At 37.0% G+C, this 27,220-nt stretch overlaps 1 protein-coding gene across 4 annotated transcripts in view; it reads left to right on the top strand.

Moving 5' to 3' along the window:
* The first annotated feature begins 1,452 nt into the window (after positions 1-1,452).
* The window catches only part of LOC121316220 (disheveled-associated activator of morphogenesis 2-like), a 122,842-nt gene continuing 97,074 nt past the window's right edge, over positions 1,453-27,220 (top strand). For 3 of the 4 annotated variants that reach the window (XM_041251134.1, XM_041251135.1, XM_041251132.1), the window contains exon 1: positions 1,453-1,708. The gene's annotated coding sequence lies outside the window, so the exon portion shown is untranslated. Of the gene's footprint in view, positions 1,709-23,884; positions 24,066-27,220 lie in introns of those variants that run through there. The other variant, XM_041251133.1, reaches the window with a different exon arrangement.

Genomic DNA, 27,220 nt, shown 5'->3' with positions numbered 1-27,220 from the left:
CAACAATAGTACAGTGTGTTGTAATTACAGTAAGTAACCCCGTAGTATGTTTGTAAAAGGGATTGTTACTTCATATCTTCTACACCCTCCAATGTTTTCCACACTTTGATTCCTTTGAATCCATTGTTTATCTGAATCCATTGAATGCATTGTTTTATTGTTTATATTATGTACTGTAATAAGTTGTGTGTTTGGTTAGAGCACAAGAGGAGACAGTAACAGTAAGTCATTAATTATGTTGCTCTTACACATTGTTCGGTTATGCTAACAAAGTAAAACAAATTTATTGGCATTTGAAACACGACAAATACAAGTGTTATATATATATATATATGTATATAACTTGGACCAGCTTAACCAGCACCAAGTCTGCTGAGCAGCATGACCAACTGAATGAAGAGCAGCAAACCAAATTTATAAACAGGTCGCAACATTTTTTCACATCAGCCACTAGGGGGAGTTAATACTTGTGCAGAAGTTTTGGTTTAAAAAGCAAGTGTGTGTGAGTCTGTGTCTCTTGGAATCTACCTGTTTCACTAGTTACTGTAAGTTGGGGCTTACAGAAACAAGAAAAACTGGTACTGTAACTTCACTTAACAATAACAATGACTGATAAAGGTACACTGTATTCCAAGGAACAAAACAACATTTCATGAAACTGGAACCCCCCTTTATTCATGGACTATTGATTTTAGCTAATTGATAATTGCACAATGTACTGAACTGTACACTAGACAAGTAATAGCGTTGCTGTTTGTCCTGTTTCGACTCTGAAATTGAATGTATGGAAAATCTCAAAAAAAAAAAAAAAAAAATGGACAAGAGCCTTATAGCAGACCCTGGAGTAAAAAGCTTTGAAAATCCCTGTTGTCTTTTTTTCTTGGAAATAATAGAATGACCAAACTCACACATACCCAAAGATTGCATTTGAATCCTTATTGCAGCTCCGAAACAAAATGTACAAACAAACAACCACAGTGATAAATATAACTGATGGTTTGGGATCCAGGTTAGGAATCAGAAAAAATGTATTTTTGTTCTGTTGATTACTTTATATACCTCAATCAGTTCTCTCTATCTGCCAATGAAGAGTTCCATTCATTCACTGCCCCCCCCCCCCCCCACCCCCATAAAGTTTATAATAATAACTAAAATAGCGTTACAGCTGCAATTATAAGCTTCATGCCTTGCCTGTTGCAAGCTGGAGAAATTAAAAGGCACCCAAAATAACAGCTACAGCAGCCCTGGTATATATATATATATATATTAAAAACAGGATGGGCTTAAGTTGACTACAAATCTCAGGAATCTGTGTGCCCTGGAAAGTTTCAACCCTGGTCTCTGACTCTTCCTCGCTCTCTCCTGCTTACTCACTCTGTGCCATAAATATCTGCTGCCAGCACTTCTTGCTGACTTGCTGATGTCATCAGACGACAGAGAGAGCTGCGCTAGGAGACTGAAGCCTGAAGCACTCAGCAGTTGAGCACTGCACAGAGAGGAGCAGGCATAACACACAGCTCCGGATTACTGCAGGACTGTCCAAAGTGGGGATACTGTCTCATTTGTGGAAGTAAACTGTCTGCCTGTCTCTGCTGACCGGTACACATAGTATCTGCAGACCTGAGGACCGCTGCCTGCGCTTACAGGGCTGAATTCAGGGGGTTCAGGAGAAAAGAAGCAGTAACTCCTCAAGACATCTGGTTTTAAGGTATCTAATTTGTGTGTTTCATATGCTGGGCCAATAAACACAAAGATACAGAGAGAAAGAAAAGCATGTTACTTATTGAGTACGCTATGGGCATGTCACTTACCATAATATTACGCAGCTTACATTGTTTTTTCTAGAATTATTGTCTGATAGAAAGTTTTGTTTTCCCATAATCAACCTGCATTGATTATGTAGAAAGCTCATGAACAAAATATTGCCACTAACTAATTGATCTATTATTTAACTAAAGGAAGGGGTATTTTGGTGCTGTTCATTTTCATTTTGGTGATGCATATTTTCACTAGAGCTTTAAATACCGTTGTTTTAACCTCAAATGATGAAGCACATTAAAGGAACTAAAGGAAATATATTCATAGAACAACATGTTAGTGTATTATCATGCAGTATATAGCAACTATTAGTACCTTATACAGTACAGGGACATAATTATCCTATCATTTTATGACATTTTTTACAATAGAATGTACACAACGAGTAATATACTTTTTTTCTATTATATTGACCTGCTTTTTTAATACAATATGCGATAACTGTAACTGTAAGCACTTAGGTAATACTTTCTCAAAATACAATATGCTATATTGCGTTCTAAGCTTAAAAAATGAGTTTCCAAAATCATTTCACACATTTATGAAGTGAAGCGAAAGGAAACTGGATGTGTACAAAGAAACTGGAAGCAGGGCAAGTCTGTGAGCCCGAGCACAAGTTCTTTAGACATTGTATTGGACTGTTTCTCAATAAGCCGAACTCAGATGTTGCTCAGGTTACATAAAATCAAATAACTTGTTCTTCTTTGGAGAAAATTGTACTGTGTTTCTTTGCTGTTGTTAATGAATCACTCACTTGAGGGTCAGAAGAAGCAGTTCTATTCAATTTGTGATCCGATTTGACAATTTTTGGGCACGTGTTAATATTAATCTTAACCTTTTACATTGCACTCTCCAAAATGACTAAATATCCACTCGCATCACATCCATCATTGCTAATAGCATTATCTAGGTCTTACTTGGTATATCAGACCTTCAAATAGGCTGTAGTCCATCAGAATTTGACGCCAGTACTTTTCTATTCCTGTTGCCTGGAGTGGCTTACAGTCTTTGTGTGCATTAATTGTTTGTGATGAGAACTGGCACTTTGTCAAGTGCTGCACTTGTATAATGCAGACGGTGTTTCATTTTAAACTAAACAGATCCATTCTTTATATTTGCCACTTCACACTAATAAAACATTGCAGATGAAAAAGTACCTTGTCACAATTTGTCCTTTTTAGAATTGTAAAATAACTTAGGATCAGACAATTGTTGCTGCATGATCATTTGCATTTTGTTTTCAGTTGTTGAAATCCTCACATGGCAAATATGAATCCTGTATTTGCAGTCATGATGAATTATTTCGGCAGTTTTGTCGAATCCTTTGGGTTCAATTTTAAATGAAATTGGTTTGTTTGCAGGAAGCGTTCATTTAAAACAAGACTGAAAATGGAATCGTTTTGCATTCTTTGGTTTTATAAATGCATTATATGCATACCAGCAATGTAATGTCAGTGATATTAAAGTGTAACGACAATGTAATTACAGGATGTTGCCACTCAGTATTTGGTTTATTGTGCAAGTGCAATTAGTCTTTTCAGATGCCACAATACAATCAGCTTCCCCGAGCAGTCACCACTTGCACCAGTTCTAACCAATCGGAAGCTAACTACTGAGATAACTTTAATATCAATGTCAACTTTATACAACTTCCAAGCACCTATTATGATGCCCCATTTCAAACTAACAGATAACTGTTTTAGGTCTTGAATACTGCACAGCTGACCACATGACAAGGGGTGCAGCTCATTTGCATATTTTATCTCATAGTTCCTAATAAAGTGGCATTGCATTAATCTTAATCAGCACTAATCGTGTACCAGTTCACTTTCACTGATGTTTTAAACTGCAATCAAGTCTTTTCATTATTTTTTCTTTTTTTAGGGGTGTGATTTGATGCTTGTTGGAGTCCACTAAAATAATCACAATGTTTCCAGATTGTGTGCCCCCTTGAGGCTAGAACGTGTCTGTCTGTGGCAAGCAGTTGGCATGATGAATGATGAAATCTATAAAATGGGTTGGTTGCTTTCAATAACTTGCAGTTTATACATGTGTATTCTATTTTATAATACTTGCAGTTTATATATATATATATATTATATATATATATTATATATAATATATATAAGTATATATATATATTCCTATATCGACAAAGAAAGCTGTTTTAATCTTTCGACAAAATATGTTTTCTTAACATTCAACAAGGATTGGATTTAATTCCTAAAAGGTGACAAAACACAAACGTCTGTGTACGCTAAACATGGCATTTTTATTGTTCCAAAATCATTAAAGTACAAAACATTAAATATACATCTAAAGAAAGGTGCAGTTTAACCCATGACACACAATTAAGATTTAGCCACAATTGCCTGACTTTTTTTTTTGTCAGAGAAAAAAATTCCCATTACGTTACATTGGCTAAATTCTCCAAATCGTTATTAGCTCAATGTTTTCAGAAAGGTTCTCACCCAATAAAGAAAAGGTTTACACCCAATAAAGTTACCAAACCAGAAATAAACAACTTTTAATGTAGGGTCTTGTATGGTTTCTTACTCATTTTAGAATTGTAACAGCTTTATTTTATTTTATTTATTTACTTCTTTTTTTGCAGACTTCCCAAGAACTGTTTTACTACCATTATTATTTTAATAGCGCTAGTCAATGAAACTTCTAGATATAGGAGAACACGTCCTGAACACAACTCTGCAATAGCAAGTATGGCAAACTCACATATAGTCTAGACCAGTATTTTCACATAGTGGTATTTCAAAGAGCATGGCTGACTATCATAGAAGCTATTATACTGCATAAGACAACTTTAATCCATCCTGTGCTTGGTAATAATGATAATATATCTATTTTATTTAGCACCTTTCATAGGTGGACCACCGTCACAAAGTGTTTTACAGATGTAGGCTCAAAACTGTGTATTATATGCAGTCACTTACAATAGGACGTTGATTTAACATCTCATCTGCAGGATGGAGCACAAGCAGGTTAAGTGACTTACTCAGGGTCACACAGTGAGGCAGTCAGTAGTAGAGTTGGGATTTGAACCAGTGACCTTTTGCTTACAAGCCCCTGGACTTTAACCACTGGACCACACTGCCTCCTTAATGTGCACAAAACTGGAGCATGTGTTCTGTAACACACCAAGAAGCTATAAAAAAGGCCAACAAAATGTTCGGCTATATAGTGAAAAGTGTTGAATTTAAATCAAGGGAAGTAATATGAATATTGTGTTCAGTTCTGGTCACCTCGCCACAAAAAGGATATTGCTGCTTTAGAAAGAGTGCAAGGAAGAGCAACCAGAACTATTCTGGGTTTAAAAGGCATGTCATATGCAGATAGGCTAAAAGAATTGAATCCATCCAGTCTTGAACAAAGTAGACTATGCAACTATCTGATTCAAGCATTCAAAATTCTAAAAGGTATTGACAATGTTGACCCACAGGACTTTTTCGACCTGAAAAAAGAAACAAGGACCAGGTGTCACAAATGGAGATTAGATAAAGGCATTCAGAACAGAAAATAGGAGGCACTTTTTTACACAGAGAATTGTGAAGGTCTGGAACCAACTACCCAGTAATGTTGTTGAAGCTGACACCCTGGGATCCTTCAAGAAGCTGCTTGATGAGATTTTGGGATCAATAAGCTACTAACAACCAAACGAGTAAGATGGGCTGAATGGCCTCCTCTCATTTGTAAATTTTCTTATGTTCTTATGTTCTTAAGATTTAGTCAAAAACATTGAATAGTAGGTTAATTTTGAGAAATACTTTTTTGTCTAATCACTTCCATCAAGCCACGTCCTTGCCAGGGCCTTCAGGGCAGCCATCTCTAGATGTAGCCCACCTAACATGACTACCATTTGGTTCTCACCAAAATTGTCTGGCCATGTGGCTGGTCACAAGAAATAACTGGAATCTGTCCTGGGTTGAGATGTTGCACAGCTTTCTTTACAACAATGATTCCATGGTGAATCATTGGCAGAGAGTGAGCAGAATCTGGAAACGGGTAAAAGAGCACTCACACATCTGGGCTTGACCTCTCTTTTCAGATGCTTCCCATGGTATGCTGACCAGGAAATCATCTGTTTCTTTTTGTGGAGTTCCAGTACATGTCTCTCCACTGGGTCTTTTTCTTGATTATGCAATCTCACTGCTTCTCATTGACCTTGCTCAATTCTCTCTCCCATTCTCTGCTATCGTTCACAAACTCTCTAGCCTTCTCCATGGTGTCTTGTTTGCACTCCATCTTTGTATTCACAGCTGTCACTGGTACATCTGTAGATTTAACTGACACTGGAGGGACATTAGTATAACATGGTGGCAGTGGGTTTATACACTATATACAGTGGGTTTATATACAGGAATTCTTGATCAATATTGCTCTCCTGTTTGTGCCTTCTCTAGCAAAACTAATTACTACCCCCCATTTCAGGTACCCTTTTGGTTAACCAAAAAGTGCCCGAAATTTGGTCGGAAACTGAACTAGTTCCTTTTTAGTGAAAATTGGCTTTTGATTGGTTATTTTGCTCTCATCATACACTAAGTGCAGGAAACTCAAGTCTGGGGACAAACTCACAATCTAATGCAACGTATTTCGCCCTGGCAACTCGTGTCGCCTACAGCACACCAAGGGTTAATTTCAATTGGCAAGAAACGACAAATTAATCAGAAGGAACATGCACAACACCCTACAAAATTTGGTACTAGTATCAAAATGTGCACAGTTTTTCACATATGCCGCTGAACTAACATGCGGTTGCTGTTTACTGCATGCTGCTATCAGGATGCAGAGATCAATTAAGCTCTTGCTGAATGACAAGGTTCTAATGCCATCTGGATTACCAGCTCTGTGTAAAAAACCTTGGTTTCTCTTCTAATGGGAAAAGATTAATAATTTGAAATAAAAAACACTGACTGGTGAATTCAGTTTGTTGATCCAAGAACACATACCAGCTCTTTTAAATAAAGAATTTAAATCACACCTGCAAAACTGTCCTGATGGTAGAACAGACTCAGATGCAGATATACTTCTAAGACAAAAGGATTTACCAAAATGGATATGTGCTCCCCAACTCGCTTTCGTTCTTCCTTATTCCTTATTTGCAAGAAGTATCTCAATTTCTCTCTCTTGCTTCTCCCTTTAAAACTAATGTGGTTTTCCACATTCTTTTCCTTTTGTTGATCTCCTCAGTGCACATATAACACGTGGGTTACAGAAATCTATTGTAAAAAAATGTGTAAAAAAAAAGAGGCTGAGATATTTATAAAGCAGCAGCAGGTGTTATTGATAGATACTGTAGATACATAGACAGATAGATAGATAGATAGACAGACAGACAGATAGATAGATAGATAGATAGATAGAGATAGATAGATAGATAGATAGATAGGCTGTTACAAAACCTGTAAAACCTGAAAAGACAATCAGATGACCTCACTTTCACTTTCAGTTTAATGGGAGCTGTTGTCCCTACAGTACCTACAGTACACTGTGTTCATTTCCTTCTCTCTGCACCTTCCTAATTGGCCCCAGGCATGCACTGTTTGGAAACCCTAGCTGGGTTTTTCACTCTCTGAGTGTTTTGGCAGAAGAGTTCAACAAAAAAGGAATCCCCTAGGATTCCCAATACTGCTTGTTTAAAACAGACAAGAGGCGGAGCATAGTGCTATGACAGAGTGCAGGTTTACCTTGGAAAACTGGCCTGCTGACATACCTGCAGAATATAACTCTGCACAGCACTACACAGACCGTACTACCCCCTGACAGTAGTATCCTAATGTGTTGTGTTGTGTGGGTTACCAAGGCAAGGAAGGCTAATTAAAGTGTAAATGGAGATGTGCAGCTGGACTTTGACATATTTTGCACAGAATCCAACCTTTGGAGTTCTGTTCCAGCAGAGATAAGACCTGCGGCAGCTTCAGATACATTACAGGAAGAACATTTTGGAAAATGTTATTGGTTGACTTGAAAAGACAGACCTAATGCTAATATAAATAAATAAATAAATAAATAAAAGTTAAAGCCAAAACAATAATGCTGAACATTTAGTTTTGGAGTTTGTATTTTAAATGACTGAAAAAGTATGAAAAATAAAATAAACAACTCTGGGTTATATATGACAAGTGTTCAACATTTCTGACTTATTCCGAATTTTTCTGAAAAATTACAGATTTTTTTTGTTTTATTTTATTTTTTTTAACTTGACGTCGTTTTCTACTGATTTATACCCGGTCTTTATCTGTTATTCAATATTTCACCATTACTATTTTCTAGATTTCCAATATACAAGAATAATAGGATAGCACTTGCTTGGACGTGTTTTGCGATGTAGAAACGTCATCTTACCAATAGCAGTGATTCACTGAGGCCATTTATTGCAAAGCCATACAGAGCTGTTCAGTCTGATTGACTAATGTGTCCCGCCAATTTATCTTTTTCTCATAGGCGTCTAGATTTAAAACCTCACATTTGCCCCCTCCCCTTCCCCTTCCCCTGAACTCACCTGCTAGCTAATCCAGCAGTGGTCTGCACTATAAAAGCAGACAGTCGATTTACTGCTGAACGGACCCACCCGTGCTGGGTTTGAATAAGATGATAACCAGTGTAACTAGTTGTGTCGTGATAAGGTCTTGCTAAGGATTATTCTGACCCCTGCTGGTAAGACAACAAAATGCAATATATAGACAACCAACTACCCATGAAAAAGGCTTATCCTTTTATATGGTGTGGAAGACTCTTGCTTTTGGACTCTGAAGTAGATTAGCGCAAATCAGTTAGATTGAAACTTCTCTTGACCCAATAGGTGGAAAACAGGTCGCACAGGTAAAGGGCCCTACACACTGAGCTATACAATATACTGTAGGCATGCAAGAACCATTAAAAACAACACACACATTTTTTTATATATATATATATATATATATATAATGCAGTATGTCAGTATTGAACATGTATGTTGTACTGTTTTATTAATTAATTGTACAAGTTGCTTAACACTGTTTTTTCCAATTCCCCGTGTTTGTTACAATGGGACAGTGTTGCAAAGTTTGACCTATTCTTTTTAGCTGTTTTGTTTAAAAGGAAAAAAAGCAATTGTATAAAAATATCAACACACATGGGAGTCTCCAAACTAGCATTCTACAGGATTTATTTCCGGCTTTTAAAACTTTTGTCAGTTCTGGTACACCTCTTGCACTGGGGAGAAAGCTTAGTACAACTGTTCCTTCTCTCTGGAACTCTCTCCTGCTCCTGATCTCTCTCTCTCTCTCTCTCTCTCTCTCTCTCTCTCTCTCTCTCTCTCTCTCTCTCTCTCTCTCTCTCTCTCTCCTTCAATTCAATTCAAATGAGTGTTATTGGCATGACTCTCTGGTGTTGCCAAAGCTGTTAAAAAACAAAATGATAAAACATGTAAGCAATACCTCCATCCCTCCCTCCCTACCCACTATCCCTCAGGCAGTGGCATGCTGACACATACTGGGCTGCCAGTTCAGTGCTCTGCGCCGACTCTCCTAGCAGGATCCCTATTTTATCAGTGTCAGTAAGGAGTATGAAATTTGGCGCGAGACTCATGAATTTTGGGATATATTTCTCCATTATTTATCTCTTTTTCTACCTCTCCTGATTCACAATGGAGACAGTCTGTGCTCTCTGGCTGCCCAGGACTTTGTCAGTCAGTTTCGATGTCCAGGCTGTGGTCGCTGAGTCTGTACTTTGTTAACGTGTTTTTAATTTTGATTAAATAATCTGCCGATTGGAATTTTCAGTTTTTCTAATTTGTTTTGTGATGTAATATCATTTTGCCAATTTTCAATGTATTGATTTATGATATTTATAATGATAGCTCTGTGTGTCGGCTTCATTTAGATGGGCTCAGAATTTGGCTGCTCTCTTCTGGATGGGGATTATTAATGGGAAAACCCCCAGTTTGGCTCTGCACGCATTACTTGGGGAGTTTCTGTGGACTTGTAGTATATTTTTGCAGAACTCCATGTTGGGCATTTGTCTCAGTTTTTTGGGTTATTATTTTATTTAGGATTGGTCCCCAGATTTCACTGCCATACAATAGAATGGGTTGAATTATACTATTAAAGATTTTTAACCAAATTTTGATTGGGGCTTTGATTTTGAAAAAATGACTCTTTATGGCGTAGAATGCCCTGCGTGCTTTTTCTTTGAGTGCTTTTCTAGCCAGGTTAAATGTGTTTGATGCACTAATTGTGAGACCCAGGTATGTATAACTGGAGCAGTGCCCCAGGGTGTTATTTCCCAGGATAAAGTGGTACCTGTTTCCCTGAGATCTGAAATCTGACTCTTATGCAGGACACTGTGTTCGGTCAGGAAGGCCAGTATCTGGGCTTTAATGATACTGCAGAATATCTTCCCCAGATTACTGTTCAAACAGATGCCCCGGTAGGTGTTGGGGTCGATTTTGTCTCCACTCTTATAAATCGGGGTTATCAGTCCTTGATTCCAGATCTGAGGGAAACACCCAGTTCTCAAGACCAGGTTAAGTAATTTTAGCAAGGCTTACTGCAGCTTCAGGCTGCTGTGCTTCAGTATTTCATTGCTGATGCTGTCTGAGCCTCTAGCTTTTTTGGACTTGAGTTTGTGAATTGGAGCTGTCAGCTCCTGCTATATGAAAGGGGCATCTACTGGGTTTTGGTTGTTTTTGATTATTTTTTCTAAATCATTACATTTTTGGATGATAGTAGCCTGATCGGAATTTTCTGCGTCCTCAACTGGTTGACATAAATTTTCAAAGTAATTTTTCCAGATGTTACTGTTTTGAATTGCCAATTGTTTATCGTTTCTGCGGGTTAGTTTTTTTTTCAGTTTCCCAAAAGGAGATTTGCTCAGTAGAATCTTCAATTTCATTTTTTTTTTTTTAGATCTGTGGTCTTGTTTTTTTCTTTATGGAAGTCCCGGGTTCACCCCCGCCCTTCGCCTGTGTGGGGATTGCTTTGTCCTATGTGCTGCCTGCGTTAACCGAGGTGTCAGGGCGGGGTGCAGGTAGCTCAGCACACACTCGTCGGACTATAGCCTGGTGAACAAATCTGGGGCGGACTTGAGGCTTGTAGGGAAGTGTGTAGCGTGCACGAAGGTAGGCAGCAGCTGGGCTAGTAGGTGAAGTAATCACTCAGAGACATGAGCCTGATATACGCTCCTGGCAGAGGAGTCGGCTCTTTTGTACAGCGGTATCGGCGCTATGCTTTAGTGCAAGAGGGCCTGGGTTCACGCTCGCACTCCGCCTGTGTGTGGATTGCCTCGCCCTGTGCCTGCAATAACTTATTTTACTATAGTATTTATTCCTAAAATACAGACCTGTTGTTGGTTATGAATTAAATATCTAACAGCTCTGTTCTATAACAACCAAAAAAAACAGTCAACCCTTTTGATCGCAGACAGTTTACGTCATGTCAAGTCTTATTTAGCTAGTATATTTTGGGGGGTTGTGGCAGGCTGGCGAGTGGAAAGAGGCCCAGAGACAGACTGCAGTTCAAAAAAATAACTATTTTATTATAAATAAACACAAAAATGAAAGGGCACAAGGGCCAAAACAAAACAATTTAAACACAAAGAAAGACAAAAAGCAAAATTTCCAAAAATAACAATTTCTAGGCTGGGCAATGCCTTCACTGGATTCAAACTTTCCAAACAAGCAAAAAAAAACAACCTGCTTCCTCAGCTCCCTCTCTCCAAATGAGAAGCAGAGGCCTCCTTTTATATCAGGTGGCTGGGCGCTGATTGATCGTTAATCAACCTAATCAACTAATCAACCCCAGCCACCTGAACATAATAAACCCAGGCAGGTAGGGGAAGTTAACCCCATCCCTGCCAATTTAAAGGGCAGAGCTTTGCTCTGCCACAGGGGTATTCATATTTTGTTCCTTTAAAAAAAATGTCATTATTTCCAATATTGAACTAATTACAGACTTTAATTAATTAACAAGCTGTAATGCGAATGCATTTTCAAATAGCACACAGCCTGAATTGCCACTGTGCCACTGACTTATAGGTCTGTTGAAAATACAGTTGGGCACTTTTCCGATGTCACAAAGGTGTTGTGAGACCTGTTTTTTCCTGTGCCCCTTGACCGAAGTGAAGGCTTGTAATTTTGTTTTGTATTAACAACGGGGATGCAACTAACAGAAACACCACAGTTGGTGCTATTATTGTCTTGCGAAAATAATGGATGTCTTTCGTTATCAGTAGTTTCCATATTCCATATGATATATAGGTGCCTGATGAGCTCGGTTCGACTATTTTTGTAATATTGATGAACAGTAAATTGATAGCAACGATAAATATTATATATATATATATATATATATATATATATATATATATAAATCAAAGTACAGTTGTATAATATTTTGTTGTAAGAAAAAACATGTATTTTTGGTTTTGCAACTTAAATAAAGCAATATGGGACAATTCGTATCCTCAAACGCCACAATGCGACCGCAACTCGTTTTTCCACCGATACCGAATGTCTCATCTGTGTGTTTTGGCACTCCAGGAAACCAAGGCGTTCCCACCAGCCTTCTGGTCAGAAGATCGCCCACATGTTTTGCTTTACTGTCATGGTACTGCAGATCGTCGCCACTGTATTTAGCAGTGCAGAAAAAGCAACATGGCGTTTCTGTTAGGTTTTGCATAAGAACATGGCTGTGCTTGACAAGCACTTGATCGATTACGTACAGTACTTTCTTCCAAAAGTATAAATAAAAACACAGCCTCCATGTTGTCACACAAAACCTCACGCTCAGCATGTAATGATGGCCAGAGTTCAGTGGGTTGTTTATACAGGGAGTGCACTCCCTTCAGCAATGAAAGGTGTGTGTGTGTGTACAGCAAACAACTGCAGCCAGTGCCGTTTGTAAATACAGTTGCTGAGCCAACTGCAGTGTGTGTGTGTAGGTAGCCATAGTGAATCCAGACCTTATTTTCCTCTCCCTGCCTGCTGGTCTGTTTAAATTCAGACTGGGCGACGGGTGGGCCTGCTTCACATCAGGGTGTTTGGGTTGTGTCAGTCTAAACTGTGAAAACACAAAACTAACCCATGGCTTACAGTTGGATATAAGCTCAAGGCTTTCACATGTCTCGTAAAACAAAAAATAAAAAAAAAATCAACTGAGAGAAGAGTATGAGTATTTTTGTTGTTCAGTGGAAGTTTAATTTTTAAAAAATCAGACTCTATCAAAAAATCAGATATGACCTTAATACACTATCGTTCCAGCCTTTTCTTATAAAAACCCTTTTATATACATTTCAGCTGGGTTAGAGGTTGCCAAGCAGACCATGTCTGTCACTGCTACTGTCTGGCAGGTTATTGGACCAGGTGAGCTGCTTATAAATAGAAAACAGCTTGGCTTGTTTTATTGGCAGAGTGTTAGGAGCCAGACTTTTTTTAAATTAAGCCACATTTCAACTGGGTGGAGCAGGGGTTTGGCAATACGAGATTGAGTCTTTCAACTCTAGGTCAAAAATGATATTCTTAGTTGACAAATATTTTATTTAGGCTAATCTGTGTTTCAACACTGATGAAGGCATGAGCTGAAAAACTTCAGTCAATTTACCCTAATGTAAGCACTGATATTTTTATTTCTTGCAAGCTTTCCTGAAAATATTTATATTACTATTTAAAAAAACACTTATGTTATTCTTATGGTTCATCTCAATGGGTAGTGATTGATCTCTGGGGAGGTTAAGATGGAGCTTCTTGTTTTTTTACACACTTGTTAAAGAATAATGTTACTGTTTCCTGTATTGTTCAAGTCAATTGAAAACTAATCTGTATAACTGTCATAAAATACATCTTCTGTTTTTTCAGTTTAGAACAATAACTGGCTTAACCACATCACATTCAGTGGATTGTTTTGTCACTAGCAAAAAATGAACAACTGGTTAATGGCACTACTGTGGAAAATTATGTCATTTACAATATTGATGGTATCCGATTGGTAAAGCAAAACACACTGGTCATATCAGGCCTTGTACAACGGAGCTGAAGCGTTTCTGTACTGAGATTGTTATTTCAGACTCTGTGTCGGATTACAATATAGAATTTCAAATTAACGTTTTACTAATTAAAGAACCAGCTTTGTTTTCAAATCAAACAACTGCTCCTTTCTGCACATAGGTTGTTTCTTGCTAGTTTTGTAAACACATTTTGTAACTTATTCAATACCAGTCTATCTAAAATGGCCAATTCAATGTAATATAGTTTAGACCAGGTAGGCAAACCTGGTCCAGGAGTGCCACAGACTCTTATGGTTTTTGTTTTACCCAAGCCCTAATTGATTCAATGATTGGCTTAATTGGTCAGAATTACCATATGTTCCAGGTATTTAGCAACTGATGAATAAGAGATACCTACAAAACCTGCAGGATTGTGGCACTCCAGTACCAGGGTTACCTACCACTGGTTTAGACTATGAACTGGGTTATTTTCTTACAGTTTATATTTTTTGTATACGAGCAATGAGGCTGTGTTTATAAGATTCTGATGTGTGCTTTGGATTGTTGTCATGTTGGAACGCCCAGTTGCTCTTTAAACAACGTTTTGTAGTGGAGGGTTTCAGATGATTGGCCAATATCTTTTGGTATGCTTTGGAATCCATTATACCATATATTGGAACTACATTTCCTGTGCCATTAGCAGGAAAACAGCCCCATAGAAGAATATTACCACCTCCGTGCTTGACAGTAGGTATGGTGTTGTTTTCTTTGCATGCCTCACCAGACTTTCTCCAAACGTAAGTTTACATACCCCAATGGAAATTTATAATTTCTTGAAATTTCTTGAGAACAAATAATTTTAGGGAAAATATTTTGTGGCAAAAGTTTTGCTTTTGCGGATGAGGGAAGGAAAGTTACAAGAAATAGATACCTACTTCTGAGACAAGGGGGTGGAACTAACAAAGCACAAACAAGCACAGACACAGAGGCAAGGCAGTGGGAAGAAGTGCTTTGTGGAAAAGAACACTTTAGAGGCAGTTTGAAAGCAGGTTGACAGCTGAAGAAACTAAACTTAAACCTAAAAAAAAAAAAAAAAAAGCATGGCCTTCAAGCTGGTAATCTATGACTCCTGCATGATATAGGAAATCTGAGAAAACCCAGCAGAGCTAAACCAAGTGTGTGTGAAGTGTTGCAAGATCCAGGACTTGCTTCAACAAGTAAGTATGCTAGAAATGGAGCGGCACAAAATTACAAAACAACAGGAGTTTGAGGAGCTGGCACACCCAATATTCTTGGATGTTTGCACCCCTAACAAACAGAAAGCCACCAAGGAGATAGAAGAGGGTTGGAAGAGACAGATCAAAATCCTTGCAAAATAAATTCAGAGAGCTAGGAAGGAAATTAAAAGACAAGACCAAAACTGGTATTTTCTGGGATACTGCCAGACCATAGAAAGGAAGGGGGGGGGGGGGAGAAATAATTACAAAAAACAAAACTAAACAAAGGAGACTACATCAAAACAAGGGCAACAACTCAGTTAAGATAGCCATCAGATGTATTTATCTAAACTCTAGAAATCTCAAAAAATATTAGAACTTGAAACTACTGCACTAACACAATGTGACAGGTGTTACAGAAACTTGGTTACCCAAGGATGATGGAGACAAATATAATATTGGTGGGTATACACTGTATAGGAAAGATAGTCAGGACAGAAGAGGTAGAGGGGTAGCACTATACATCAGAAATAGTCTTGGAGCCCAGGTGTTAAATCTAGAAGAAAAAAGTCAACACAGAATTAATATGGATCAGAGTAAGGAACAAAAATTGAAAAGGCATAATAATAGGGGCATTAGATCACCAAATGTAGTTACAGAGCAAAATAATCTGTTATACAATGACATTAGAAATGCGTGTAGCAAAAGAGAAGACATACTAATGGGAGATTTCAACTTCCCCATCATATAAAATGGGAAAACCTTGTGAGGATCATGACATCCAAAATTGAAATGGTAGAAATGACAAATGACTGCTTCCTAACGCAATTTGTCATGGCACCAACTAGAGGTGTGGCATACCTTAATTTAGTCTTTTCAAATAACAAAGACAGAATAACTAAAACAGAGGTCTGAGAACCATTGGTAAACACAGAACACAACATGGTCTCATTTGAAGTGTTTTTTAAAATCAAAAAGTAATGACTAAAGCTAAGGTTTACAATTTGAAAAAAGCAAACTATGAAGGAATTAAACAGAGACTAACTGAAGTAGACTGGAATAAAATAGAGAAAACATCCACAGAGAAAGGATAGCTATTTTTTAAAAATGTAGTACTAGGGGCTCAAAACAAATACATCCCAAAAGTAAACAAATCAAAATCTAAAACAAAATGGTCAAAATGATTTAATAGATCTATTAAAAAATATATTCAGAGAAAAAAAGGCACTTTACAGAGCGATTAAAAGGAACCAAGAACAAAGTACACAGAAAGAGTACTTAAAACTGCAAGCGCGAGTCATAGGAAGTTAGAAAGACCAAGAAAGAGATATAAATGAACATTGCCAGGGGGCTAAAACCAATTCCAAATAGTTTTTCCAATATTATAACAGGAAAGAAAATTCAAGGAGGAAGTAAAATGGCAACATCAAAGATGAAGAGAAAAAATAACAAATATATTAAATTATTACTTTTCACAAGTTTTTACAAAGGAGGATACGGACAACATGCCCCACATGTTGACCTGTTCATATCTAGTTTTAAATAACCTTAGCATAATAGAGGTAAAAGTATTAAAGGTACTAGGAGCTCTAAAATATACAAATCCCCTGGGCCAGATGAGATCCTCCCAATAGTACTGAAAGAAACGAAAGAACTTATTTACAAACCACTAATTAAGATCATGCAACACTCTCATGAGACAAGGGTTGTACAGATGGCCTGGAGAATTGCAGATGTAGTACCCAAAAAGGGAGACAAAACCAAACCAGGGATCTATAGACCAATTAACCTGACTTCTATTATATGTAAACTTACAGAAACTATAATAAGATCCAAAATGGAAAATTACATATATGGCAACAGTATCCTGGGAGACAGTCAGCATGTTTTTTTTTTAAGGATGCAACAATGGATAATTGCAAAGCATATGACATGGTTTATTTAGCTTTCCAGAAAGCTTTTGATAAAGTCCTGCATAAAATATGTATTCTCAAATTGAATGCAATATTGATTCAAGGAAATGCATGCACATAGATTAGGGAGTGGTTAACATGTAGAAAACAGAAAGTACTGATTACAGGATAAACCTCAGAATGGAGTGAGGTAACCAGTAGAGTACCACAGGGATCAGTATTAGGTCCTCTGCTCTTCCTAATCTACATTAATGACTTAGATACTGGTATAGTAAGCAAACTTGTTACATTTGCAGTGACACAAAATTAAGAGGAGTGACAAACACTGTTTCAGCAGCAAAAGTCAATCAAAATGTTCTAGACAGCATTCAGAACTGGGCAGACACATAGCAAATGACATTTAATAAAGAAAAGTGTAAGCGACTGCACCCAGGTAATAAAAATGTCCATTACAAATACCATCTGGGAGATACTAAAATTGAATAAGGAATCTATGAAAAAGATTTAAGAGTTTATGTTGTCTCAGAAATTTCCTCATCTAGGCAATGTGGGGAAGCTATAAAAAAAGGCCAACAAAATTTTTGGATATGTAGTGAAAAGTGTTGAATTTAAATCAAGGGAAATAACGCTAAAACTGTACAATGAATTAGTAACACCTCATGTAGAATATTGTGTTCAGTTCTGGTCACCTCATTACAAAAAGGAGAGTGCAAAGAAGTTGGTTTAAAAGGCATTCCATCTGCAGACATGCTAAAAGAATTGAATCTATTCAGTCTTGAACAAAGAAGACTACGTGGCGGTCTGATTCAAGCATTCAAAATTCTAAAAGGTGCTGACAGTGTGGACCCAAGGGACTTTTTCGACCTGAAAAAAGAAACAAGTACCAGGTGTCACAAATGGAGATTAGATAAAGGGGCATTCAGAACAGAAAATAGGAGGCACTTTTTTACACAGAGAATTGTGAAGGTCTGGAACCAACTCCCCAGCAATGTTATTGAAGCTGACACCCTGGGATCCTTCAAGAAGCTGCTTGATGAGATTTTAGGATCAATAAGCTACTAACAACCAAACGAGACAAGATAGGTCAAATGGCCTCCTCTTGTTTGTAACCTTTCTTATGTTCTTATGTTCTTATGACTATCAGCATGACCAAATAGCTCGATTTTTGTTTCATCACCAGAAAACCTTTGACCAGAACTCATATCCATCATTCAAATGCTTTTTTGCATACTTGAAGCAATTGTCCTTGTAATGGTTTCCTAAGAGTGGCTTTCTCCTTGGCCTGTGATCATTGAGACCTTCACCATGCAATACTCTACCTGTGGATGAAATGGAAACCCCAGTCCTAACTGCAGTCAATTCACTTTGAATATCTTTGGCAGTCAATCTCAGATTGTTATTAACCTTCCTCACAATTCTTCTGCTTGCTCCTGGTGAAAGAACCTTCTTTCTTTCAGACCAAGGGAGCGTTGTGACAGCACCATGAGTCTTGTAATTCTTGATAATAGAAACAATAGTTGAAATTGGGATACTCAAATGCTTGGAAATCTTCTTGTGTCCTTCACCAGCTTTATGACAAGAAATCATTTTCTGCCTAAAGTCTTCGGATAGCTCTTTACTTTCCCATGTTGACTTATTGGTAATGACAGCAATCATCCTATGCCTAAGCCTTTTATGTTCTCTAAGAATGTTCACCTACAATCCAGCATTTTCTAGACTTTTCTAGAATTAGGTTCTGCATTATCATATTGAAATTTCTAGCACTGTAGACAATACTATTATAGTATCAAAGGGTATGAATACTTCTGAATTAGCATTTTTGAGTCTTGCCAAAGAAATTGCTGAAATAAATAACTATAGACATCTACTTCTTGTAACTTTTTTCCTCATCCACAAAAGCAAAACTTTTGCTACAAAATTTTTCCTAAAATTTTTTGTTTTCGAGAAATTTTTAAAAATTATAAATTTTCATTAGAGTATGTAAACTTTTGGCTACAAATGTGTATGTGTGTGTGTGTGTGTGTGTGTGTGTGTGTGTGTGTGTGTGTGTGTGTGTGTGTGTTTTTTTAAAGGGAGGAAGGTCAGACTCTGATTTTATTTTCCATGCATTCCTATCCTGAACATAATAAAGTGCAGTTTCAAAAGTAATTGGTAACCGATTACTATGTAATTATATTGTTATGAATAGAACTTAAAAATTGTAATTTGTTTGAAGGATGTTAATAGTTTTAACCATTGCCTAAGATGTGATATGTCAAATATATACAGTGCCTATAGAAAGTCAACACACCACACACACACACACACACACACACACACAGTAATATGGTAACCGATGCCTATATATATATATATATATATATTAATATATATATATATTGTAATTTGTCTGAAAGAAATGTTAATAATCTGCGTACAACTCCAGTTCTTATAGGGGGTTTTGTTGTTTTGTTTTTAGTTCACATTGTAATTCATGTACTCAACCCGTACAAATAAAAACAGTGTGCTTACTATTTATGACAACATTTTTTGGTTTCTATATAGATATATATACATACAAGCAAGTACATATACATATATATATATATACTGAAAAAGTATATTACCATTCAAGACTTTTGTTACATAACTATTTCATATTGTCTTGTAGTATATGCGTATATAGTTGTGTATACCGTACAGACACACACCCACACACACACACACACACACACACACCACACATATTTTAGTTCAATTATATATTCCTGTACTCAATCCCGTATATATATATATATATATATATATATATATATATATATATATGGTACAGTCTTGAAAGAAAATTCACGATAAGTTACTGCGTACAGAACAGCAGTCCTGAAGTTCTTATAGGTCAAGGTTTTGTTGTTTTGTTTTTAGTTCAATTGTAATTCTCGTACTCAATCCCGTACAAATAAAAACAATGTGCTTACTATCTATGAGAAGATTTAGTTTCGGTTTCTCTTGCAGAGAAATTACAAACAAGCAAGTAAATTACAGTGAGAAAAAAAACCTCGTTCTTTATAACCTCAAAAATGTCTTTTAGTTCACTATCGAGACTCCACTAAAACCACTCCGTGGATAGAGGCAGTAGTAGAACCATATAGGTATGTAGAAATTACAAACAAACATGTTGGTGTGTGTGGTGTGTGTAACGAGTAGGATATATTGTAGTTTTTACAGAAATCAAGCTGATATGAGGTAATTTTGGTGAAATATATATATACGTCACACTCTTATATATAACTGCCACATCCACCAGTTTTTGTTTTGTTGGTCTATGCTACCGTATAAATAAAAATAAAAAACACAAGAGGTGTGGGGCTAACCGGATTCAGACCGCACCTTTTGTGATATCCATACCTTAATGTAATCAATTATTTTTGCATCTTTGTGCCATATTATTTTATTCATGGTCTATTCATTGGAAAGGCTCTATCAATCTAGGCTCCACCAATCAATTTCACAAAGGGTGTTATTCATTCGAGATAAATGTGAGTTTTAATGGATTGGTAATGTGTACATAAGTGGGGTTTTTTTTCTTCTTCTTGACATTATCAAAATTGCCACGCACACATCACTGTGTCCGGGTCTTTTAAACTGATGGATGAATAACACGACTCTCCCAATCTCGACATACTGACCCTGATTTCACAAAGGGTGTTATTCATTCGAGATAAATGTGAGTTTTAATGGATTGCCTTAACAGTCTTAAACTCTCTGTCTTTCTTTGTTTTGACCCGACAAAATTAACTCGAACGTTGTTTCTATCATAAAATGAAACACTTTTGTGCTGTTTTCCCACATCTCGACAGGGTGAAATTTACATCAAAATGTGGCAACAGTAACTATTCTGTATTTGAATGTTTTAAACCGACATCTTAATGATTCAAATGTTGTTTCTTCAATCAATGGACAGGTGGGATTGAAAGGTAGTAAAGGTGAAGAAAAACGAAACCGGCGTGTGAAATTCACGAGATAAGGTGGCAAGGAGAAGATTCATTTATTTGAACACAATAACAAAGCAAGTACATCAGGTCAAATGACTGGAAAAACGTCAATTCAGGAGTTCATTTCAATGGACAAGTGGGATTGAAAGGTCTTTTAAAGGTGAAGAAAAGGGAAACTGTGGTGTGTTTCACGAGATTTGGAACACAACTTCAATCTAAAGCATGGCACATGCAATGCAAAACATCAGGTCAAAGAGGGGAAAAAAGTAATTACAGAGCTCTTATTTCAGTGTAGCCCTGAATATCAAATCTTTTCTGACCATCGGTGAGGGCTTCTGTGGTGGAATTTTAACTATTTTTTGTGTTCAAAAATCAAAAAATGGCAAAATCAAAAAATCAAAGGATGAGAACAGTCGCAAAACTTCAATTCTGACAGCATGAGGAATGCAATGCAAATGAAGTGGGTACCTAACTAACATACAACCAGTGCAAAAATCAAAAGGGTTGATGTGGTGGGATTGAGTATTTTCGGACTAAAGTGGTTCCTCCTGTTTTGAAGAGTTCTAATGGAGATGGGAACCTATTTCTAACAGACTCCGTCTAAAAAAGGTTCTGATGTGGGTGCAGCGACTCTGACTGCTTTGGTGATAGAGCACAGTGTGCTGCTAGAGATTGCTGGGATTGTACAGGATGAAAGGGATAATGTAGCTGCTGTGCCATATATATATATACACCCACACACACACATAATACTTTGCAAGTTAACATCGACGACACGAGCTACATATGCTAGATTGGAATATATATAGTGGATATATATATGCTGTGCATAAGTGTGTTATGATATATATCTACCATATATATATATATATATATATATATATATATATATATATATATATATGTGTATGTGTGTGTGTGTATATATAATATATATAACGGCAGTCTCAGCGACGTTGGGTTTAGTCTCGAAAAAAATCTGTCCTCGGACAAATCTATATAGTATAATTGTCCTCGTTGGTATTATTTTTGTACCAACATACCAGCCAAGATGTAAAAAACGACTACGTAAAACACGATTTTTTATTTTGGCTCAACAGCTACATTATCCCTTTCATCCTGTACAATCCCAGCAATCTCTAGCAGCACACTGTGCTCTATCACCAAAGCAGTCAGAGTCGCTGCACCCACATCAGAGCCTTTTTTAGACGGAGCCTGTTAGAAATAGGTTCTCATCTCCATTAGAACTCTTCGAAACAGGAGGAACCACTTTAGTCCGAAAATACTCAATCCCACCACATCAACCCTTTTGATTTTTGCACTGGTTGTATGTTAGTTAGATACCCACTTCATTTGCATTGCATTCCTCATGCTGTTAGAATTGAAGTTTTGCGACTGTTCTCATCCTTTGATTTTTTGATTTTGCCATTTTTTGATTTTTGAACACAAAAAATAGTTAAAATTCCACCACAGAAGCCCTCACCGATGGTCAGAAAAGATTTGATATTCAGGGCTACACTGAAATAAGAGCTCTGTAATTACTTTTTTCCCCTCTTTGACCTGATGTACTTGCTTTATTATTGTGTTGTATTAAATGCATCTTCTCCTTCTCCGTATCTCGTGAAACACACGCATGTTTCGTTTTTCTTCACCTTTACTACCTTTCAATCCCACCTGTCCATTGATTGAACTCCTGAATTGACGTAAAACAGTCATTTGCATCATTAACATGTTTGTTTTTCATTCAAATACGGAATAGTTATTCTGCCACTTTTTTATGTAAATTTCACCCTGTCAGCCTGTCGGAAAACAGCACAAAAGTGTTTCATTTTATGATAGAAACAACGTTCGAGTTAAGAGTCGGGTCAAAACAAAGAAAGACAGAGAGTTTAAGACTGTTAAGGCATTTTGATGTTCAGGGTCAGTATGTCGAGATTGGGAGAGTCGTGTTATACATCCATCACTTTAAAAGACCCGGACACAGTGATGTGTGCGTGGCAATTTTGATAATGTCAAGAAGAAGAAAAAAAACCCCACTTATGTACACATTACCAATCCATTAAAACTCACATTTATCTCGAATGAATAACACCCTTTGTGAAATTGATTGGTGGGGCCTAGATTGATAGAGCCTTTCCAATGAATAGACCATGAATAAAATAATATGGCACAAAGATGCAAAAATAATTGATTACATTAAGGTGTGGATATCACAAAAGGTGCGGTCTGAATCCGGTTAGCCCCACACCTCTTGTGTTTTTTGTTTTTTTTAACGGTAGCATAGACCAAATTTAAGAAGATTATATATATCTATATATATATATATATATATTATATATATATATAATAATATATAGATTATAATATATCTATACTATGAGCACCAGTCTGAACACAAATATTTAAAGAAACAATCAATTCAAACGTTTCGACAAGAAGAACAGTTGTATATTTCAAGTTAGGTATAACATTTGATAAGTAACTTGAACTGCAACTATTTAAGAGCTGAAAACAAGTAAAAATGTCTAATTTAAGCAAATTATTAGTTCAATTAGGGGAATAGTTAAGTAATTGAGAGCTCAGTTGGAATGAAAACCAGCAGACACAGGGAGTCCCCAGGACCGAGTTTGAGAAGCCCTGGTCTAGTCCATCGTGACTGAATAGGAACTGCACCAGGAAGATACTTCTTTATATATATATATAACTGAATAAATACAATCTTATTATACAGAATTGGCTTATTTTTTTCTGTGTTTTGCCCAGCACGGGCAACTAGTGCTGTAGGAGCTACATGCTAAAAAAAACACACAGAAAAAGGTTGCAATGCACGTGTCAAACTGATTTCACTAGTGGTTATGTACCCAGGTAATTCCTGTGCCATTGCATCAGGAAGCTTGACATGTCCTATGCGCCAGACAAATAGAGTTGCTGCGCCTTTAAGAAAGCGAGCAGCCCGTCAGATGCTGCGCTTTGATCTCCGCTCACTCACACGCTCCCTCAGTCTGTGTGAGCCAGTATATGCTACAGGAAAGGGCTTTTTTTTTTTTTGGTTTGTTTGTTTGTTTCTTTTTCTTTTGGCTTTGTGTATCTTTGCTGCTAGTGATGACAGAGACACTGGATATGCATTCTAAGATCTGAGCTGCATTTCTTTATAAGATAAAATAGAACGGGTAAGTAGAAAAAAACGGGGAGACGCATTTATTTATACATAACTGTGTGGATTGCCTAAACGGGGTGCGAAATACAGTTTTGAATTATTAACAAGTGTGGAATTGTTTTTGAATCTTCTCGGAAGAGCGGGTTGACAAATACTGTATGGTGAACCATTCTGCGGAGAATTGAGATTGCGATAGAGAGACGCTGGTTTGCATTCAGTAAATTAGAATTGAAGTTAGAGTTTTGTGCATACAGTATGGTACGGTAGCGTAGTGGGACTTATATGCATGTCAGAGTGGTTATTGCAGTTAGTATTATGCATATGGTAATGTAACTGAATAGTACAGATGGAGATTTGCATACATTACAGCCCACTTCTTATATCTTTTCTGCTTGGTGCAAGCTGGAAAAAATTAAGCACCTACTCAGCTGTAGCTGTAGTTGGTGTCGCTTTGCGTCTTTGTTTATGATAGATTTATTTTCTGATCAGGATATGAAATGGTCCTTAAATACAGTATTGTGTCATACACTTGTTATTTACCAGTAAACTAATGGCACATAGCAAAGTACGTTTGTGTTATACTGTATTGTTATTGCACAGGAAGAGGTTTTGCATTTTTACAGATGAAAACTCAGTTGGATTTTTGCGCACGGTTTACTGTGAAGCATACAGCGTGGTTTTAAATAACGATTTAAGACCGAGACCGGGTAAGGTGTTGTTCTTTCCACACCACGTCTGTGTCAGGTACAATATGACGATTCTATGCGGGTATGGCTGTTGGTTTCTCTGATAGGAGTGAATTGCAGTTTCAGCACTGTCTTCAGCTTGAGGTTTGGCAGTTCCGTTACCTGTGGACAGAGGGCGCCGATGGATCTTTCTTAAAGACGCACGACTTCGTTTTAGTTGTTCTTTCTTTCTTTCTTTCTTTCTTTCTTTCTTTCTTTCTTTCTTTCTTTCTTTCTTTCTTTCTTTCTTTCTTTCTTTCTTTCTTTTAGTCAAGCATTTTGATAATGTACTATTTAAGCTTCTTCACTGTGAATTTACATTCCTGCTAGCCGCAGTAAGCTTAGTTGCGCCCCCCCTTATTATTAATCCTAAATTTTCCTGGAACATACAGTCTTTTATCCTCATGATAAATCTGTTTTTTGGTATTAAACGAGAAAGGTTTAAAACATTGTTATTAATCAGACATCCAATCCGGTGCTGCTCTGCTTATTGTATGATTAATAACAGTGAGGACTGAACCTTCGGGTTTAAGAGTGTTTTACTTTTGATTTCTGTATGACGAACTTGGTACCTGTGAGAGGTTAATTGAAAAACCTTTTTTAAAAAAAAAAAAAAAAAAACATCTTATCACAATCGACTTTCGTTATTGAATGGCTATAATGATAGATATAGGTCATTTGGGGGTTTTATTTACAAAACAGCTTGTTTGACAAATTATTATGTAAGTTTAGTATTACTATATAATGTTCATGTCTTATGTGAATTTGAAGTGTATAACAGTATCTCAGAGAAACTGAACAAAACCACTAAAGGGAATGATCAAATGTTAAAATACCAGATCTCCCTTGAGAATGTGTGCATTGAAAGACTATAAGAAATATTGACTGTGCTTTGTGAATATGGTGCTATGTTTGCATTGGTGTTGTTTACTGTGTTCATGCGGGTTAATCTGTATGTGGATCCTTTCAAATTTCACTTTGATTGATTTAAAACTGCTATTTCACCTCATTCTCCCTGTCCACTGCTGACTGTTTGCCCAAGTCCCCAACCCCTTTCAGAATGCAAGAATAATTAACAGCACTTTATATATCATTGATGGTTTAAACAGTCGCTTGTAATTGTCTTCAAAAATCGGTCATGTTTTTGGTTTGATTGATATGTGAGACAATCAGGAAAACAGATCAGATGGTATATAGAAATTTAAGTTTTAATAGCCCTCCACCTCCACCTCCTCCTGTCCACAAATATCCTGGAGTGATAATGAAGGAGTGCCACGGGATGTGCAAATAAGGTAGTAGACAGAATCATCTCTTAAAGTCTCATCAGTCAGAATTCACAGTGATTGCTAACCATGTTCAGCCTCAAATAGCATTGCCTTTGTGGTTTGTTTACATTCCTGCTGAAGTTTTTGATCTACAGGCGTTAATATAAATTGACCAAGAGGTTAGAGATTATTGTACAAGTCTGCCGGTCCCACTGCTAGCTAGAATGGCTCATGGTTCAGCAGTTGTTAAATGATGTTACTGCTTTATTACCCTGACACTCTGCAATACAAATCAGACCCCCTTTCACTTAACTGGAGCTCTTTGGTGCCAGAATGGCGATCTTATGGGTCAACCCAATATCATTAGGAGAAGAGTTCAAAGGGGAAAAAAATATTAAGGCTCAAGGATTAGGGATGGATTACTTCATGAAAATCACATTTTAATCAAAATAAAGCTTTAGAAAATAAGTGATTTAGGGATTTACAGTATTCTGATTCCTAAAGACCTATTTTAGAAACTGTTATTCGTACCAGAAAATCTGTCTGTCGATTATTAATAAATGGAAACAGGTGTGCCTTGTCCATTATTGAAGGTTTCTATTGCATGTTTGCTGCTTGCCACAACACTTTGCACATGTCTGCAGGCTTGGTGTGTCATGACCTGCTCGTGCTTTCTGGTGGTGGGTTTCAACAAAAGCTGCCATTCCAGGAACACCCGAGACTGTTTTGATAGACATGTTGGTTACCCAATTCTGAAGGGACAGGGATCCTTCCTCTCTCCGTGATAGTTTTTGAATAGTTGCGCGCGCATACACACACACACACACACACACAGCTTATAAAGGTTTAGTGGATCACATGATGTTTCAAAACGTTTTTGCATTCTTAAATCTTTTAGCCAGCCAGTGCATTTTCTTTAATGAACAGAAAAATGATAAATTAACTGAAAGTGACATGGAGATTTTATATGAACAATGATAATAAGCAATAATTGTAAATCTCAGAGAGGCATGGTAAAGCATATTAAAAACATGACAAACCTAAGGTAAACTATGGTAAATGCAGGGTATGACCATGGGAAACGCAGGGGGGAACTGCAAAATGAACATGGTAAACTTTTATAAGGGTTAACATGAAGATGTTCAGTAAGGTAGGGCTGGTGTGAAGCCAGACTCGCT

This window comes from Polyodon spathula, chromosome 5 (genome assembly GCF_017654505.1).
Source record: "Polyodon spathula isolate WHYD16114869_AA chromosome 5, ASM1765450v1, whole genome shotgun sequence".
Classification (NCBI taxonomy): domain Eukaryota; kingdom Metazoa; phylum Chordata; class Actinopteri; order Acipenseriformes; family Polyodontidae; genus Polyodon; species Polyodon spathula.
This window is presented reverse-complemented; position numbering and strand designations above follow the sequence as displayed.